Here is a 19,402-nt window from a genome sequence, read left to right on the forward strand (position 1 = left end):
CGTCCTGTGCACTCACAGGCAACCAGAGGCAGCTCCTGTTTGCATGCCAACTGTAACATACTTGAATTGTGTGAACTCGAATCCACTCAAGTGATTTATGCAGGAAACGTACAAAACAGCGACCTGAGAGAGAGAGAGAGAGAGAGAGAGAGAGAGAGAGAGAGAGAGACAGAGAATGGAGGAATGCTGCCCCACTTGAAAACTGAATATTTATGACACCATGACACAATGCACTTCCACTAAGGCCTCCTCTATCTCTCTCTCTCTCTCCTGTTTAAGTGATAAATCTATTTTCCAAGGTTGCTATTACATTACATTGTTTCATTTCTCACCTCTGTGTATCCCCATGCAAATAAACTGAACTAAGCAAAAACTAAACAGAATTTAAATGAACAGAACCAAAGTCACAGTAAACTAAAATTAATATAAACTGAATTAATATTTCCTCTCCCTCCCTTTTTCCCTTTGTTTCATCTGTTATGGTCCAGAAACAACAAACTTTTCACGCTGTTTGGGTTCCCATCTCTCAGCCAGCTAATACATGTGCGTGCACCTGCTGCACGTGGCCATTTCATCATTCCCTCCCGTAGGAGGAATGATGTATACAGGCCATACACACTGTATGAATATGTCAGCTACAGAGGCAGACAGCGTAACCTAATACACTAATGCATAACGATATGTGGAACTATAAGAAGATTGGTTACGCTCTGATACACACAGTAATGTGCTCTTATACATATATGTGCACACACATAACACCATTCACTTTTATTCATGGCAGCTATCCAGCACAAACAATATAGTAATGAGTTAGGTTGTGTACAAATGTATGAATACTATGAATGCTAATTTGACACTTAGCATAATACTCTTAAAGACTTTAGTTTTTACTCTCCTTCATAACAGGAATTTACACATTTCTTGATCAGCCAAGTTGCTGCCAGATTTTAACATGGGAAATGATTCATATTCCAGCCATTAGCTACTGATGTCTGACCCTTTAAACTCACACAACATAAATGACATTGTGAAAATTAGAGATGGGAATGGCTAACCATTAATTGGTGAACTGCCTAAAATATTTTTGACCAATCACACATGTCGGTATATAGGTTAATTTTGCTACTCTTTAGTTTACTGCACTGCACACCACCTGCGACTGGTGGGAGCTAACTTTAGCTAGCAGCGCAGCACTGCTTGTAACGTCATCCCAACTCAACAGCGTTGCTGTGGAAACATTCTGCCCACCCTCCAAGTTGCCCCATTCAGTAAGCGGCCCCATTTTGAGTCGCAAACCCCTTTAACAGTGTTAACTACTTGTTCGTACAGTTAGCACTGTCAGCACGGCCAGTGGTGCTAACATAATTAAAAGTGTTAAAGGAGTTTTGCGGCTCAAAATGAAGCAACTTGGAATGAGACAAGAAGGTGGCCACCATGTTTCTTTAGCAATGCTGTCCTGCCACCGTTGCTAGCAGTTGCTAGCTCCCAACTGACCAAAGTGGTGCACAGTGCAGTGTTATGTTAGCTAACAGCCAGAGGGTGGGCAGTTGGCGCAGCACGTTAACATGGTTAGACGGCTATGTCAGCAAAGCCAATTGGAAATTGAAGGCAAGACATTAAAATAAAAAAACATTGAAATTTCACAAACTCTAAATGGAAATGTGGCGCTAAAATTCACTGAGTCAATGGCGTGTCAAATTTTACATTATTTTGCGTTCTTTCTGGTTAATAGGTGTCCGACTATTGAGAGCTAAATTAACCGAAACTGACATCCCTAGTGGGAACCCAAATATTACATTTAAAGATGAGCAACAATATCCTCTGTCTCACAGACAAAGCACTGACAGGCTGTCAGGAGAGCTGTGACTTGCACAGAAGAGTGCTGTTCCTGTTCAAAGTGGGAAACCAGCTTGGAGTCACTGACCTTTTCACTGCAATTAAAACAGAAAAATTGACAACTGGTTGTTTGACCATTTCCCAACAGTTGTAATTGTGGCATGCACTGAACAAGGAAACACACAACATGGCTCACATATAGAACATAAATCCAGCATAACTAATCACATTCAGCAACACCAGACTCATTACAGGATTTGCTCTCCCACATGTAGACTGAGGTGTGACAGTCACCATCTGTATCCAAAGCAGTTTTATTGTGTATGACAGCTGAAGCCAAAGGTCACTTAACACATTATGTGGTATATGATTTGATTTTACAGTATATGCTGATTAAAATGTGTATAGTGGGAATTTGAACATAGATGAAGGTGAAGAACAATATACATACATATGCACATACATGTAGCAAACACGTTATTTAATGTACAGTATTTTTATGCAGTGAATGGACCAGAGACACAGAAGGCAGGTGTTTTGTACATCTATTTTTTTTTTCAGAGAGGCCGAGAGGGACTCAGTTGCCAGTTTGTGAGGTGATACTTATGGCTAAGTTTACCCCAGTCTAAAAAACAGCTCTGCAATAAATGCTACCTTCATCAATGTTTGGGTTTTGTTTAAATGGATTCAGAGAGGTATTGATTCAGTATCATTAGCGTGTTTCTGCATGGTGATTTGGTTGGTGTAGCTTGGTACAAACAAAATAGTTCCCCACAAAACTGCTCAAACCAAGGTCTATCGATTATCTGGAGTAATCAGGTCATGATTTCTGAAAAGAGACCTTGCTGTCATGTTTTTTGACATTTCTTCGGGCACTTTGAGCACCACAAGTCCAGTGCCATCGAGTTCCTTATATTGGAGAGAAGGCAAACATCTTTACAGCCAATATCTCCAAAACTCAGCAACTTGAATTTATATATGGACTCTTGGGAGTCTAGACTTCATCTAAAAGAGATCCAAATAAACAAATCAAAAATGAAAATAATCATAACTTGCAGCCCTAATCTAAGGTCTATAACATTTTCGCCATACCTGATCTACTTAGTTGAGATGATTGATGATCGTAAATGCCTCTGTGAAATCACATCACAGTAATTGTTTTCTTAAACCTTGCTGTCTCTGCCCAAGACTTTACCACTCTTCTTGCAAACCTGTCACGAGAATAAAAACAGACACTTACAGCGAAAGGACCTTTGTATCGTCACTCTCTTTTATTGGACAACTTTTGAATTCAGCGGACCCTTAGAGCTTCAAAGCTTGTCAGAACTGTACTTCGTAGAATTATGTTATTCAGCATCGCCTCATGTCAGATGAAAAACTGGCTGCCCACTTTTAAAAGCAGGCAGATTAAATGCGGTGGTAAATCTTTCACCAAGCAAACTGTAGACACTTGCCAGGCCCCTGTGTGTACTGATGTGTTTTTCAGGGTGGCTAATTAAATACCTGTCTTATGAGTCCTGATTATGGTAATCGACTGCCAAGCAGGCAAGTCTCTGTAGATCAGACAGTGGATGTCCTTGTGATTAGAAGAGTAGCAGAGCTGGAGAGGACCAGGGAGCAGATCATTAGTAGGTCTAAATGTGGTAGCACCACTCGGGGGGCCCTATGATCACTCCTGAGAGAGCAGCAGGCACAGAGAGAGGACGGAGATTGAAGATTGTGTTTGTGTGAAGGCCTGTTTCCACTCAATTTTGTTCCGTGGGCTAAGGCGGAGAGTGAGGAAAGGTTTAGAGTAGATTAAACATCAAGAAGATAAGAGATGATGGATATCTTTACTTCAGCACCTGAGTCTTACCTGATCCGATTCCAAACTGAGTTACTTTGATGTAGCTGGGAGCTGAGTACGACATGAGCAAGACGGTTTTTAACTGGATTTTTATTCACTATGGTTTTTAATAACTCAACATTTTAAGAGTTTGTTACCAGGGCCAGATTAAAGCATCCCAGGGCAAACATTTCCTGTTAACCCAATGAACCAACTTCTTTGCAGTGTTCATGTACCAAGGGGTCTGAATAATAGGCCAATGCCAAAGTGCTTTAAATGTGCATTCCTCCTAAAGGCCAGCAGGGGGCGACTCCACTGGTTCCAAAAAGAAGTCAAATTGTAAAGAAGTCTAAGAGAAAATTACTTCTCACTTGATTTATTGCCTCACAGAATAGTTTCCTCACGAGTATATTGTCACAATCAATACTTTTAAATCTTCTTCAATAAAGCAGGATATTCATTTAGTAAATGATGTCTTCATTTAGAGTAAAATAGACGATAAATCAGGGTTTGCTTTAGGGCATGGCTATCATGTGTTTGACAAGTCGCTACCACAGCGGTGTCCACAGGTTATCAGTCGGCTTCACCCTCTTGTCCAAATATGGTCACTTCTGGCTCCAAAAGACCCTGATGGCAGCAACCAAAATGTAAAACCCAAGGCTTCAAAATGGGCAGTCCACAAACCACTGGGTGACATCACAGTGACTAAGTCCACTTCTATGTTTGACTTTGTTGCCTCCATGTTTTCATTAAGTTCATGGCAGCTTCATTATTCACCCAAACATCAAGTATTACTGCCATGCTGGGATAATATTACCTGTCAGTTAGTTTGTGGAAATTTGATTAAATAACTTTAATTAAGAATATACACCATGTCAGTAAAAAATAACCTCAAATACTGAAGGTGTTATGACTAGATTTTGACACAGGGCTCGTTTACAAGATAGATCAGCTAATAATGCTTTGTTGATATTGTGTTTTAGCTACCAACTGGTACACAATTAACCTGGAACTTTTGGGTCTTGGGTCCCTGGGCAGCTGCCTTTGTTTCCTAGGTGCCATTTCCAGCCTTTTCACACCTGATGAATTCATGTCAGTTTGAAACTGAAAAATACATTTGTCAATGTTTTTGATCCAAATACTGTATGAGTAAGAGGATTTTAAATTGATATTGGTTATGGTCTTTTTGTTTATTATATGACAGTTCTGTTTGCCTGTTGATGATTTCTGTGTTATTTTCCTAACGCTGCTTTTATGCTGGCTTTTCCCCCAGGACTCTAAAAAGAGAGCTTATTATTTTAATGAGATATTAATTAAAGCAGGGGTGTCAATTTCATTTTATTTTATGGGCCACATACAGCCCAAATTGACCTCAAGTGTGTCGGACCAGTAGGACCAGTAGAATCTTTGCATATTGTCAAATTTACCCTTTCTTTTTAGTGTCAAGAAGTTTATTCTGAAAATTTTAATCTATTTACAAAACAGATGATGAATAGCCTGAGATGTCTGAAGAAAAACATTCTGCAATTTCAGCAATACGTCTCAGTTTTTCCACATTCAGTTCGTCTACTACTCACTGCCATTACATGTGAGTTTTACCATTCATTTCCACTCCTGTGCACCACTGCTGGCATCACCACACCAAACTAAGTGGAAGCTATTGAGGAAGCAATTTCGGTTATGCTCCGTTTCACAAACCATTCACAAATCTAGCTTTGACAGTGCCTTAGTAATATGGTCCCACAATTACTGTTTTCAGATTGAAGTATGTTACAGATTCTTTTGTACTGAAGCTGCTGATTGACAATATTTTGCACATTGTTGGATATTTTTAAACATGACCACGGTTAGTATTCATTGTTTTTTAGAGAACTGTATCCTGGTCAGGGTATAAAAGCCTCTGAAACACACATGAACTAGGCCATTTCCTGTTTAACTTGCCCCTGAAACCTGGCACTAGGGCTGCCTTTTGGAAGTTGGAGAATCATCAGTTGGAGAACCCCTCAGTTGACTGAGATTTGCTAGTAAGTGTGCTGTACAATGTACCTCTGGGGGCATTTTGAGCCCCACACTTTGCTGGGTAGTGAAAGCTCTTGAATTTCATGCTACTTTTTGTTACAGACAGTTGTGGACAGGATGCATCGGCAGGGAGGAGGAGAGACTTTGCTCCTTAAGGCTTTGAGATAACATTATCTTCTCTCTTTTGCATAGAAGTGGGGAATTTACGGCTCACAGATACTTAATATGGCACGGTCTCTGGCTATTGTTTTATATCTAGTGTTGGCGAAAAATGTTGTAGCATATTTCCGATATGTCATTAGTGCAGTTAGCTTGCTTACCATATTACGGGAATGTGGCGGTTACTCTGAATGTCCTGTTGAGCCTGTTCTACCTTTAGAACTTTATATGGAAAAAAAGCAACTTGTCAAATATTCATATGGAATAGCCAAATCTGATTTGACTGACATAATTCTGGGTTGGGTACGGTTTTACCTGGCACCTCTTAGCCTTCACAAGTTCATCAAGAATAGGTGTGCAAAGCCATCCAGTGGACCATTGAGGACCGGTTCTGGCTCCTGGGTTGTGTGTTTGACACCCTGGAATTAAAGGAAAACAATGAAAGAATGAATATGGTTGAACTAACAGAGGCAGTAAAACATAATGCAACACCAAATGTACTAAATTACGGAACTTTTTTTTTTTTTTTTTTTTACACCTAGTACCGTTTAAAAGACCTTTACAAACCCAAATATTAAACTTAAGTATATGTGCTTAATCAATCTTGTTAACATACATGTAAGTAAAAAATCTTCAACAATGCAGTGTGTCTGTCTAACACTAGGCACTGACACAACTGTGTACATTTTATTGAAAGGTACTTTTAATATTTCAAATCTGTGAATCTACTTTGAGTGGATTAACAGTTAGAAATAATCATATCAGAAATAGCCTAGATATTTTATACATGCAGAGGTCATAATGAGATGAACTTTCAGAAAACTAATCGACATGAGAGTGATTTATTTGAATATTTGCATAAAAACGGTTGATCTGTGTTCGATATAGGAATAGAGATTACACGAGGTGAAAACTGTTCACAGCACTGATTGTGTCTGAGCTCCGGGATATGTGATGAGATTAGTTGTGCTGCCATGGCAACACTATCTGTGACCCTAATGTGTATGGAAAATATATGGAATAACAGTAATACCTACATGCTGACACGTGTGTGTGTGTGTGTGTGTGTGTGTGTGTGTGTGTGTGTGTGTATGTGTTTCTCTGCATCACATTCACAATACGCAGCTACTATCTGTCTTTCTCTTTTGCTCGCTCCCCTCCCATCTGTCACACACACACACACACGCGCGCGCGCGCGCCGACACATAAGTGTATGCGCCTCTAGACCCACCACCAGCACTGTGCACGCACACCAGAGCACATGCTTTGTGTGTGCTTGGAGTCCGCTGTGCTCTATTTGACATCATATTGAATTTGGTGGGGTTGAAGACAGGGTGTTTGCTGAGCCTAATTTACCTGGGCTAGACCTCACAGAGGGCCTGGGAGGGGCTGATAATTAAAATGGCTTGCTGCTGCTGGGATGGAATATTCATGGGAGATTACTTCCACCCTCAAACATCCCTGCACTTCGCTGAGATGTGTGCGTGTGTGCAGAAACACATGCTTGTGTGTGTGGTGTTGCGTCTGCGCGTACATGTGATAAGAGTGTGAATGTTGTCAATGACATTTGTGTGTGTCAGTGTGATTATGTGTGTGTGTTTGTGAGTTTTGTACTTGTCTACACCCCCCTGTGACCTTTCTCTCTCCCCATAATGTAAAGTCATCAACGCGCCGCACAAGATATTTAGGTCAGTGTGAGACACCCCACACAAGATGAGATGAAAGACAGGCGGAGTGAGAGACGGACAGAGAGAGAAATAATGAAATTGACGGGTCCCATGAGGTGATGACAGCAGGCTGTCCTCACTAGTTGATGGATGACAAATGCTCAGTGTCCATGTCTATCAGAGTCCCTGCACATCTCTGTCAATACAGCACAAGTTAAACAGGAAGTCTGGCCTTTTGGCTTTAATTAACTTTGTCACTGACATTTTCTCCCACAGATAATGTTTTTGTGACATGTGGATCAGTGAGGATTTATAAAGTGACACAAACTCAGCTTTGCCAGGGGAGTTGTTGGACATAAATATGTGTGCAGAGCCCTGGCTGCATCATACCTTTGAATATTTGCTATTTTCCTCTTAATGTGCACACTGGAGGACAAACTTATGACGAGTCCTTATGTGCCTGTGAATGACCCAGTGCATATGCAGTCTGGAAAACCTTGACCTTCCATCCAAGGGGTGAATGAGCCTGGCCCCCCCTCAGAGCCACTCTTTTTCCCCCCATCTTCCCCCTCTCCTCCTTCCTCGCCTCATTACGGTGAATTTGAATCTGAGGCCATTAAGGAGCGTGAGGCGAGAGTCTGAAATGAGATGAAAACAGTAGGAAGGCAATAAAAAAGCCTTGTTAGAGGAATTTTATTACCGTTTTCCCCGCTCATAGTCTGGAGAACAGCCTGCGTCACACCAGGCGCTGGATCTATATCCGTCATAATGGGGCTGGGAAAAGACCTTTACTTTTTTAATTTTTCTCATGTTTAACGCAGACGATTTAAGAAGCAGTCTGGGCCATTTTCACTTACTCTAAAAACCAACAGCAGTGAATTTCTCCCCCCTGCTGATATCGAAAAAAAGTGCTCTGCCTCGCCATTTGCTACAATTTCTTTGAAATCAAGCAGCACGTGACCTCACTGTGATATTTCGTATGAGGATCCAGAGTATCTTTTATATACCTGCGCAGATTCAGACCCCTGCTCCGACCATTAATCATAATTCTGTGGTGTTGTGTGTGAGGGAGAGATAGAACAGCAGATGAAGACACAGAGCAGATTGAGCTATTTGTTATCACAGCTTATCCCAACACCGGGATGCCTGCTATTATCCTGCCAACACTGGGAATGGCAGGTGGAAAATGGGATTCCGCCCTCTGCTCTGTTATTTTATTGGATTTTTTTTCCCTTTATTCTTTCTACTGCATTTTCGGACAGATTGAGAATAATTTTCCTGCGTGCATTCATGGAGGTTGTGGAGGCGAGGGCAAAAATCTAGGAAGAAGGTGGCGGAGGGCAAGACGGGAGAGGAGGAGGAGGGAGGGTGGCTGACACGCTGATAGTGAAAGATAAACATTTTTCTGCAGTTGTTATCCTAGGTGAGGCTACGACCTCTCTGGCTTGTTGATTGTAATGTTTAGCCAAGGTGTTATCTCTCTACCACAGAGAGCAGCAGATACTGTCTGGGATATTAGCCTCATGTTAGCTGGGCAAAGACACTGGGATGCGGGAGCTTTGTTCTCCTTAGGAACGTGTGCGCGTGTGTACTTCTAAGCACGTCAGGTGAGCAAACACACCCAGTATCCTAGGTATGGTGCTGCATGTTATCCAGCTCATTTTGCACGGGATCCTAAAGGCCTGTGTGTGAGAGAACACAAAGCTCCGGTGCCACAGCATGAATGAGTGAGAGGAAAATATGAAGTGTATTTTTAGCTTGGAGCGGCATGCGTGCCTTTACCTCCTGAGGTCAGCTCACAGGGGGGTTGCGGGGATTAAAGATAGCGTTCAAGTAGATTCATTATTTATTCATCTGCTTCCACCTACCTCCACCACACCACTTACATCCCCGGTGGGTGAGTGCAATGCAATTAGATCTTTGCAAATGAAGACTTACCTTATCTGAAGCAAACTGTGGACGAGCTGCGTGTAGGGTTGAAATATGGGCATGATGAGTTACTAAGCAGTTTTGTGTAGTGAGAGGCGGACTGATTCTTTACACAGCATCGGTTCCTTCGAGTTGATACATGCAAATGTTTCCAACCTTCCAAGTTTTGATACTTTCTGCAAAGTGTGGTGTCAGTTTCTCTCTAACACTCTGTCATAGTACACCCACATCTGACAGTTAGTGCAGCCCACCCCACAAAACTTAAATGCATTACCTCTCATCATGTAAAAATTCACATTAATAAAGATAAAACATTCATTTCAATGCATTGGTTCATCCCACGTGTATGTAGGCAGGCTTTGTAAGCTCAATACCATATTACAGAAATCTCACTAACTAATGATGTGCCATTCTTTGAGGGGCAAGCATGGGATGTATAAAGAGAACTGGATACAGCTTTGGAGGCAGAGACCCATTCATTTTAATGAAGTTGCTCTGTGGCTCATGAAGCAAAAAAGGTTGAACATGTACCTGGATCTTCTGCATCATTAGGCCCATAGAGCAAGAGCCCTATGAACTTTAACAAGCTAACTTCCAGTTTAGCCCTTCGCTAACTTGAATGGGGATAAAATGATTTAATCTTGCAGCTCCTGTGGACTTTAAAATGGTGTTGAACCAAATGGATCAAATCTCAATAGGAAAATGAGTCATTTCATAGGGGGTTGTGACATTCAAAAAATTAATTCATTGATTTGCATACATTTCTTTCCCAGTGTAAGTCTAGAGCAGGGGTGTCCAAACTTTTTTGAATGGGGGCCAGGTCAAACAAAGTTAAAATACCTGGGGGCCACCTGATTCTCACATCAGATGGGTTTATAAAAAAAAGTGAAACAAATGCAACCATTCTTATCTTTTAATGAACTATTACTACTTGATGCCTGTCTACAAACTGTATGACAGTCCTGTCATTGTGAGGTGAAGGGTAAAAATGCAAAGTGATCTTGCTCGATTAACCATTATTGTGTAAAGGGCCACATATGGTATATTTTGAAAGTCAAGCTGAGGGACGATTAAAATTGGTCTGCAGGCCACAATTGGCCCCTGGGCCAGACTTTGGACATGCCTGGTCAAGGGGAAAAAAATCTTTATGGGCTCACTGGATTCATGTGACAGATGTGGAAGTTGTAATTCCACCGTTTGGCCACTACACTTCCTGGAGGCCTGTGGACGAGTAGCAGACATCCCAATTACCTCTGCTACCTTCACAGATCTGTTTCCTTTGCTCTTCATTATCAACACGTTGTTTAAATGCTGAGAGCGTTAAAATACAACACATTTTGTTTGTAGCGTCCATATTGTTTCCAAATTACAACCAAGAGCTCATGAACACCGAAGTCAGAAGAATGACCATCTGAGGAGCACATGAATGCACCATTGACCTTAGCTGGCACAGATTTGACTCAAGTACGATTCGATAGCTTCTTGTGTACTCACTGTAGCACGCAGCCTGATCAGTACCCTATGATAACAGCAGGTGGGCGGGTGAAAAAAGTGTATTCATGGGTGTTGAGATGTACCAGAGGCTTACCTGGTCCATACTGGACACTAAAAAGGGTCGCTCAGAAAGATTTGTTTGTTTATTTTGCATATCGTGTTTGACAGTCGTGAGAGATGTTTCACAGGTTGTTGTGTGACTACTAAGTCACACTAAGTAGATAAAAATGAAGGAAGGATTAGGTTGTGATAAAGCTGAAGAGGAAGTTTAGCATTATGTGTGTGATGCAGTTACATGAGAGAGAAGCAGAGTATGGGGGGAAAGAAGATGGCATGAGATCCTGTGGATTTGTGTCAGTGGGTGATTTCATGTGCGGGTGGACTGTAAGCATGCAGTGATGGTTGTGTGTGGCAGAAAATGAGGGCATGTGTGCATTATGGCGTGCCGTGGTGGCGTGAGTGTGTGTATATGCATGTGTGTCACCGTCTCCATACCCTCTGGTCAGGTACGAGCACTTGAGATTGGGTCAGCTTACCCCTCCTGAACAGATGGGGGTCAATTGGATGCACCCATGCAGAGCCAGCCTAACCTTGAACACTGGCACTGGGTGCAGGTTACCTTTCCAATTTACCCCTGGCTCCCACTGCCAAGTGGAAGAGCCATGCCAGCCATAACCAGCCCCCTCCTCCTCCCATCCAATCTACAGTGCTCGCAGCTGCCAACTACCCCCTAAGCCACCAGTCAGAGAGAGGGATGAAGTGGGGGAGGGAGAGTTGGGCGTGTGAGAGACGGAACAAAAAAGAGGGATTGGCAATAATGAGGATTTACAGAGAAAATGAAAGGAGAGATGTAGAGATGGCACGGTGGAAATGGGAGAGGGGAGATTGAGACAAAAAGAGAGGATTGACAGAGAAAATAGGTTAAATCATGGAGGATGTGTTTTAGTAAGAGGGGCCAAAGGGGAGGGAGAGGGAGAGCTTCAGCCCCAGTGGCTTTCTGGTAAGCATGCATGCAAGGCCTTCTGATTATTGTATCTCATTGGCAGCCATTGCAGGGCTCCTTCATGTGTACTAATTGTCTGCTGAAAAAATGCAGACAATGGATTGTTTAAAATATTACACTGGTCACGATCTGCTGCAGGCAGAAAACAGTAGAAAAAGACAAAGAAGCCAAATGCCAAGTTTCCCCGAGGCCAATTACAATAATCTGAGAAGACACTGTATAATGGTGACAACAGAAATTACTTCCACTGAGGCTTTTTGTTGAAAATGTAAAAATGACAACTTAATAATAGTTTTTGGTATGCAAAACACCAAAGGAACTTATTTTGTTTGCAAAATTGAGCCCATTTTCCACAGAAAACAGGAAATGAATTTTTGACAAATGCAGTTCAGCTCTCAACGTCACTCAATCATTTCTATTACATCAGCTGTAATTGGATGTGTGCCTTTACCACTACGAGCCTGACGAATTCACATTTTAATGGTTGTCGTTTACAAGTAATGTGTCTCCCACCTGTATCGGTCAGCTCTGTTGATGGGTTACATGAAATGTTATCCTGTTGTTGAGCAAAATCAAGTCCACTGCTGAAGGCAGCCATTAACACTGACAATCTCTCATTTGTGGTGTGGAGGTACTGTAATCTTTCTGGTTACTCTGTTGTCCTTGCAACAGAAGTTGTTGGGAACCTGCCTTGGTGAACACAGACAGGAAAATGTGGCCTGTATATAAAATACCATAACTATGTGGGCCTCTCTAGTGTAGTGGTTCAAGTACTTGTTTTCCATGCAGAAGGTCCAGGGTTTGAATCCTGCTGGGGTCGACGTCAGCAAAAGGCATGCGGTTGCAAGAAGTTCCCACTGCGAAATCAAACGGGATCAGATTCCCTAGGAAGGCTTCAGGATAAGAGAGAAACTCCGGAACTTGAACCAAATCAACAAGGTCACCTCCCACTGTAGACAGGAGGTTCCAGACGTAAACTACTAGCTATAAAAAGATAGGCTAAAACCTAAAATGTCCAAAGGTTTTGAATGTTATGGCTTCAGTGAATTTTCTTCTTTCAAACCAATCAGAATAAATGCTGGCATTGCACGTTTCTGAAAACCACAGATATGGTACATTTGACATTTCATATGCAGTGAATATGTTGAATCTTTACAGCGGGGATGCCTCATCACAGAGGAACGGGAAATTCTAGGTGCCTGCATCTGTTTGTTTCTTTATGTTTCAATTTTCTATTCTATGTTGTGACAATTATGTGATAAATATGTGGTTAGGTGGGCGGCACGGTGGTATAGTGCTTAGCACTGTCGCCTCACAGCAAGAGGGTTCCTTGTTCAATCCCAGGAGGGCGCCCTTCTGTGCGGAGTTTGCATTATTTTCTCTGGGTACTCCAGCTTCCTCCCACAGTCCAAAGACATGCAGGTTAATTGGTGACACAAAATTGCCCATAGGTGTGAATGTGAGTGTGAATGGTTGTCTGTCTCTATGTGTCAGCCCTGCGATAGTCTGGCGACCTGTCCAGGGTGTATCCTGCCTCTCACCCAATGTCAACTGGGATAGGCTGCACCCACCCCGTTTTAGCAGGAGAATTTTAGCACACTTTTCTGATAAAAACAAACAAACAAAAAAAAACCTGAGCCCAAATTATAGTGTGGCTGCTGATAGTTTAGTTTTAGTTTCTTTTATTCCCGTGTCATGCACCTAAAAATGCCCAACCCTCATGGGTTTATAAGACACCAAAAGAGATGTAAAAGTAGGCGGCAGCACTCAAAGGCTCAGCAGGACAACTGTAAATTAGATCCTTCTTTCCAGAGGAAACACCAACCACATGAACACACTTAAAATGATAGATGTTGTATGTGACACTAAGATAGTACATTGGGTATCTGATGTAGACAGAATTGTGTGTGTGTGTGTGTGTGTGTGTGTGTGTGTGTGTGTATGTATGTGTAAGAGAGAGAAATGAGAGTATGTACAGCAAATGCTGTCAAGTCCATTTAATTCATTCAGACACACACAAACATGGGGGAAAACACACACCCCCACAATCCCCTGACATCTCCGCAGTCGGCATGTTCTCCAATCCGACGTTCCCGGGTTCGGTGACAGATTGCAGACGAGCCAAGCACTTCCTGGTTTCTGCTCTGCTTCTCCTATCAGAGGCCACCATCTCATCTGACACGGCCGGCCGAAAGCCCGTCCCGTAATCACATCAGAGAGAGAACAGGGGGAGTGACAAATCACATTACAAGCACTGACTCACTGCAGTCATTGTGTAGCCTCGATCCCGTTTTCCGTCTTTGTCCGTATCTCTCCGAATGAAGATTCATGGTTTGGCCTGTGGGAGGAAGAGTAATGTGATAGAGAAGGCAGGCTGTGAGTGAGACTGGATGAGTGTGTTTGTGTCTTTGCAGGTGTATGCAGTCTATAAAGCTGACACTCGCCAGCCCACAGGCAGGTAGAACGTTTGGTGGGCTGGTAGTTCAGTTGGCCTGGTTTTGTTCAAGTGACTGTGCTGAGGTGACGTCATTTCTTTTCCACCTTTCCCATAACTTAACTTTTAATTCAGTCTGCAAAGCTAAAGGCAACATATGTGTGTGTGTGTGTGTGTGTGTGTGTGTGTGTGTGTGTGTGTGCATGCACCAAAACATATTCTTTTGATATTTGTATGTATGACAACAGTGGGTGGGGGGTTGCAGTGAAAGACTTCATTTGAAGAGATATTTATAAATCATATTCAAATGATGTGTATCACCTGATGTATGGACCCACATAATGAATGCTTTTGGTGAAAAAAATGATACCACTGAAAAAATGCTATAAAAATGTTAATAAGTGAAATAAATATTGAGATTACCTGAAACATTTAAAGGAATAATTCAGCTTTTGTGAAATAGCCTATTAGCTTGTCTTTCTTATAGGCAATTGAGCAGATAGGAATGGGCGATATATCAATGTATCACAGCTTGTTCGATGTGGGATATATGAAATGATATATATTGTGGATATTGAGTATAAATTTGCATCATTTTTTCAAGCCACTGGCACAAACATGATATGACTGATACATTCCCCCACCCACCCAGACCATTCTCTCTGCTGGGCGATAGTGTGTGAGCCGAGGAGTGTGTTTTTGTGTCTGCGGGGCTTCAGACCACGGCCATTCAGTTGCATTTTGTGACCATGGAGCACCAGTGTGCCATGCAATAATTATTAACATACAAACAGAAGAGCTCTTAGTTTGTTAATTGCTCACACTGAGTGAATCCTCACGTTTAACAGTGCTGCTGTTAATGGTTTAACGTTCTGCTGAGTTGACTGCTTACATCCAACTGTCGACAGACAAGTTCACAGCAAAAATGATTTATTTCATAGTAACAATACTTTATTTAACTTTATTACAACAGTACTTTATTTAACTGTATTCTAACAGTACTTTATTTAACTGTGTTCTAACAGTACTTTATTTAACTGTATTACAACAGTACTTTATTTAACTTTTTATATCACTACTTTATTTAACTTTATTACAACAGCACTTTATTTAACTGTATTATAACAGTACTTTATTTAACTGTATTCTAACAGTACTTTATTTAACTGTATTATAATAGTACTTTATTTAACTTCATTCTAAAAGTACTGTATTAACTTTTAAAAACAATGCTTTAACTTTTTTTTACCACAGTACTTTATTTAAATTTATTATAACATTAATTTATTTAATTTTTTTCTAACTGGACTTTATTTAAGTTGTTTGCCACAGCTCTTAATTTAACTTTTTAAAGCAGTATTATTTAACATCATTCTAAAAGTATGGTATTTAACCCTTTAAAACAATACTTTAACGTTATCACAACAACATTTATAAACTTATATAACAGTACTTTATTTATTTTTATTATAACTACTTTATTTAAATTATTTACCACAGCACTTTATTTAACTTTTTAAAACAATACTTTAACTATATTATAACAGTACTTTATTTAATTCTATTCTAACAGTACTTTATTTAAGTTATTTACCACAGCTCTTAATTTAACTTTTTATAGCAGTACATTAAGTACTGTATTTAACCCTTTAAAACAATAGTTTAACTTTATCACAACAGTACTTTATTATAACAGCAATTTAACTTTTTTATCGCAGTACTTTATTTAACTTTATTAAAATAGCACCTTATTGAAATGTATAAACAGTACTTTATGTAACTTGATTATAATAGTACATTTACTTTTTTACCACAGTACTTTATTTAACTTTTCTGTGACTGTAGTTTATTTTGTAGTTCAGTATATTAGTAGTCTACAGTTGTGGAGAAGATTTCAGAATATTGACAGCCTGGTAATGAAGCTATGTTATTCACAGGCCATATCATCCAGCTGTATGAACAGATTCTCCACATTGGTGAACTATTCTTTTAGCGGAAGTTTACAGACGATGCTATTTGATATATTTTCACTGTGGATGTAGCATTTAATAACACTTTTTGGTGGATATTGATTAAGTGGATGCTTCTTGTTTCCTTCTTTTGTATTTTTCACTCCTTGGGTTAAAAAGCAGAAGGATGCCCTTGTCTTCAGAGAAATACAATGCAGCAATAATTTGAGTGGCACTGGCAACGCACCATGAATGAAGCCAATCAAGTACAAATCGCTGTGTTTATAGATAACCCTATTAGTGCAGTGCCTTTGGAGCATAATTACAGGGATTTTTATGCTTATGAAGCTCCAAAGTGAGGGATAGCACCCTTCATGGAACAATCAGGCAGCTCAGAACAAGAGATTTTTTTTCCTGTGTAATTTACATAATTATGATGTAGACCAGTGGTAGATAGCAAGGTAAGTAGGTTGGTGGTACCGTATGAAAGTGACATTTAGAAAATGAGATGACTGTTTCTCTGTGTTAGGGTCGGTATTCATCCAGGTTTGGTGGTGCTTAACTTTGATCAGACACACTGCTAGTCATATACATTGGCCAGCCTGGACTCCTCTCCTCTCCTCTCCTCTCCATATTGATTTGTTACTAGTACACCATCGGGACACACATGAAGCCTTACCACCCTCCTGCCTAGGAATCCAATATCAGAACACACAAGCTACACTGCGGTGCTGTAATACAAAAGCACAATACAATGACAAGCACCTGGTTAAATCGATGACGACCAGGTTCTCTCTCACACACACACACACAATAAACACACCAACACCAGACCAATCTGAGGGTGCATTAGGAATGGGCTGACTGGCATGTAACAGGAGTCTGAGAGGAAATGGGCTCAGGCTCAGGGCTTTAACAGCATCACTTAGAGTGGTTTAATTTTCTACTGATGTCCTAACATCAGCACTCAATTGACCAGAATGCAGGAAATTAAATGTTTGACTCTCAAAATTTTCTGGCAGAGGACGCCCAAACCCACCAATTCATACGTCCCCCCCCAATGTTGAAACAAGACCATGTGTGTATTCACAAGTCTTTACGTGAGTGAGTGAGCATGCATACTGTACTTTTTTTGTGTGCATGTACATGTTTATGTCTGCATGTGACTGTCTATATTTGTGTGTGTGCGTGTGTGTGCGTGTGTGAATAATAGAGTATTTATGTCTACTCAAAGGCATAATTGGAGAGACTGATGTAAATAAAGTGTCAGCAGTGTGACAGCCAATATTTCTGTAAGCGTTTTCTCTATGATCGCGTGGTTTAAATAAGGACCATCACTCAGAACACCTCAAGTTGTGTGATGTCAGCACTGTCAGGGTAAAGTAGGAGAACAAAACACCTCAATGGTGTAGCCTTGCAGTTTGTCTGTGATGTATAAAACATCTGATCCAGCATCATGGCAGTGCTCCAGAGCTGTGAGTACGAATGCTGTCTAGCACAAGCTGTCTTGGCTTACACAAGGAGTTTTACTCTGCTGCAACTTGATGAAGTTACAAAGTGGACTGATGTTTTGGTCAAAGCAATAAGGGCATCCTGTTTCTGGGTCCAATTAATTTGCCACCAACTAACTCCACAGTGCTGTCTAATTCCCCAAGGCCTCCAGTGCCTATATTTGGCCTTTCATCTTGTCATTTTGGGCTGAGGAGGAGGGAATGGTTTACCTGATCTGCACACTAACTTAACTGTTCCCTCACTTTTCCCAATTTATGCGTTTAGAGGTGACTTTTACACAGCTTCTAAAGAAACTGTTGAAATGTCATTGCATTTCCCCATGAATGCAAGTGGCACACACAAAGCAATTTGAAAACCAGATGTAATCTCAAAGCATATGCACGCACTGAAATGCATATATACACATAATCATGCACACACACATAACAAACAGATAGGATCTCGGAGCCACATAAAAAGAAACACTGGCAGGTACAAGCACATGCCACACAAGCAAATAAACAAAAACAAAGTGTCAAAAGCAGACAGCTCATAAAAACTCCCGAGGAAGAAAAACTGCTGATTTTTCTTGCCTACACAACCCAAATTAAGCTTTATGCAACACAGTGTTACATATTTAATGCCAATGGAGGGTAAAGAAAGTTCAGCCAAAGTTTGAGGAACAATTTTTCATTCACACGCCTGGAGAAATCCCGGAGAGAGGGACCGCAATCGGAACGCATGAATATTCTGCTCTGGATTTACATACACTTAGCTCTTCATCCTTTGGCCCGCTCGTACCTGGCTCCATAGGCTGTAGGTGTAATCAATTATGCAAATAGCGCTGTTGTCCTAGCAAAATTGAGCACTGTCAGCGCACATTGGAGGCATCGGGGAGAGGAGTTGAAGGATGTTTACACACCTTCTTATCTTGCACTTGTAAATAAGGCAAAGCCTCCAGTAGCCAATGGGTGTTTGGAAGTTGTCAGGTGATGTCAATAGAGTAATGTAGTATGACTCAACAACTTCCTTTTAAGGATTGACAGACAGCCGAAAACATGATTTATAAGCAGTTGTTTGCTGACGTGAAGAGGAGTCCTTTGTCAGTTCTCTTATACAAGCAGTTTTTAAAGTTTTCTGTGCTGAAGAGTTTATAGCAGTTGGAAGTCGCAACGGCCTGTTGGCATCGCCTCAAGCCTTTTCATTTTGGATTTCCTGAATTGACCATATAGAAACGCAACAAATTGGCTAGGTGTGGGCTCCAAATCTTCTTGCCCCAGCAGCACTTTCAAAGGAACTTTTTGCTGTTAGTAATGGTGGTATCCGGCCTTATCTGGTGCTCTGTTACAGCCATGACTACAAAAACATAATTCACATTGACAGGCCGATCAGTGCTGACAAAGAACCTGTCCCCACCATGACAGCATGCACTAGTAATGTAGTGATGATTCCCCTTCAGCCCTTTTTTCCCAGTTTAATATCTTTAGTTTCCTGTATCATTGCTACCTCTATAGTCTCACTCACCAGACCTTTCTCAAGAAAAGAAAGGTCTGGCTGGGCCGACTCTCACTTTGAGATTGGAGGAAAAAACGC

This window comes from Epinephelus fuscoguttatus, linkage group LG17 (assembly GCF_011397635.1).
Source record: "Epinephelus fuscoguttatus linkage group LG17, E.fuscoguttatus.final_Chr_v1".
Taxonomy (NCBI): domain Eukaryota; kingdom Metazoa; phylum Chordata; class Actinopteri; order Perciformes; family Serranidae; genus Epinephelus; species Epinephelus fuscoguttatus.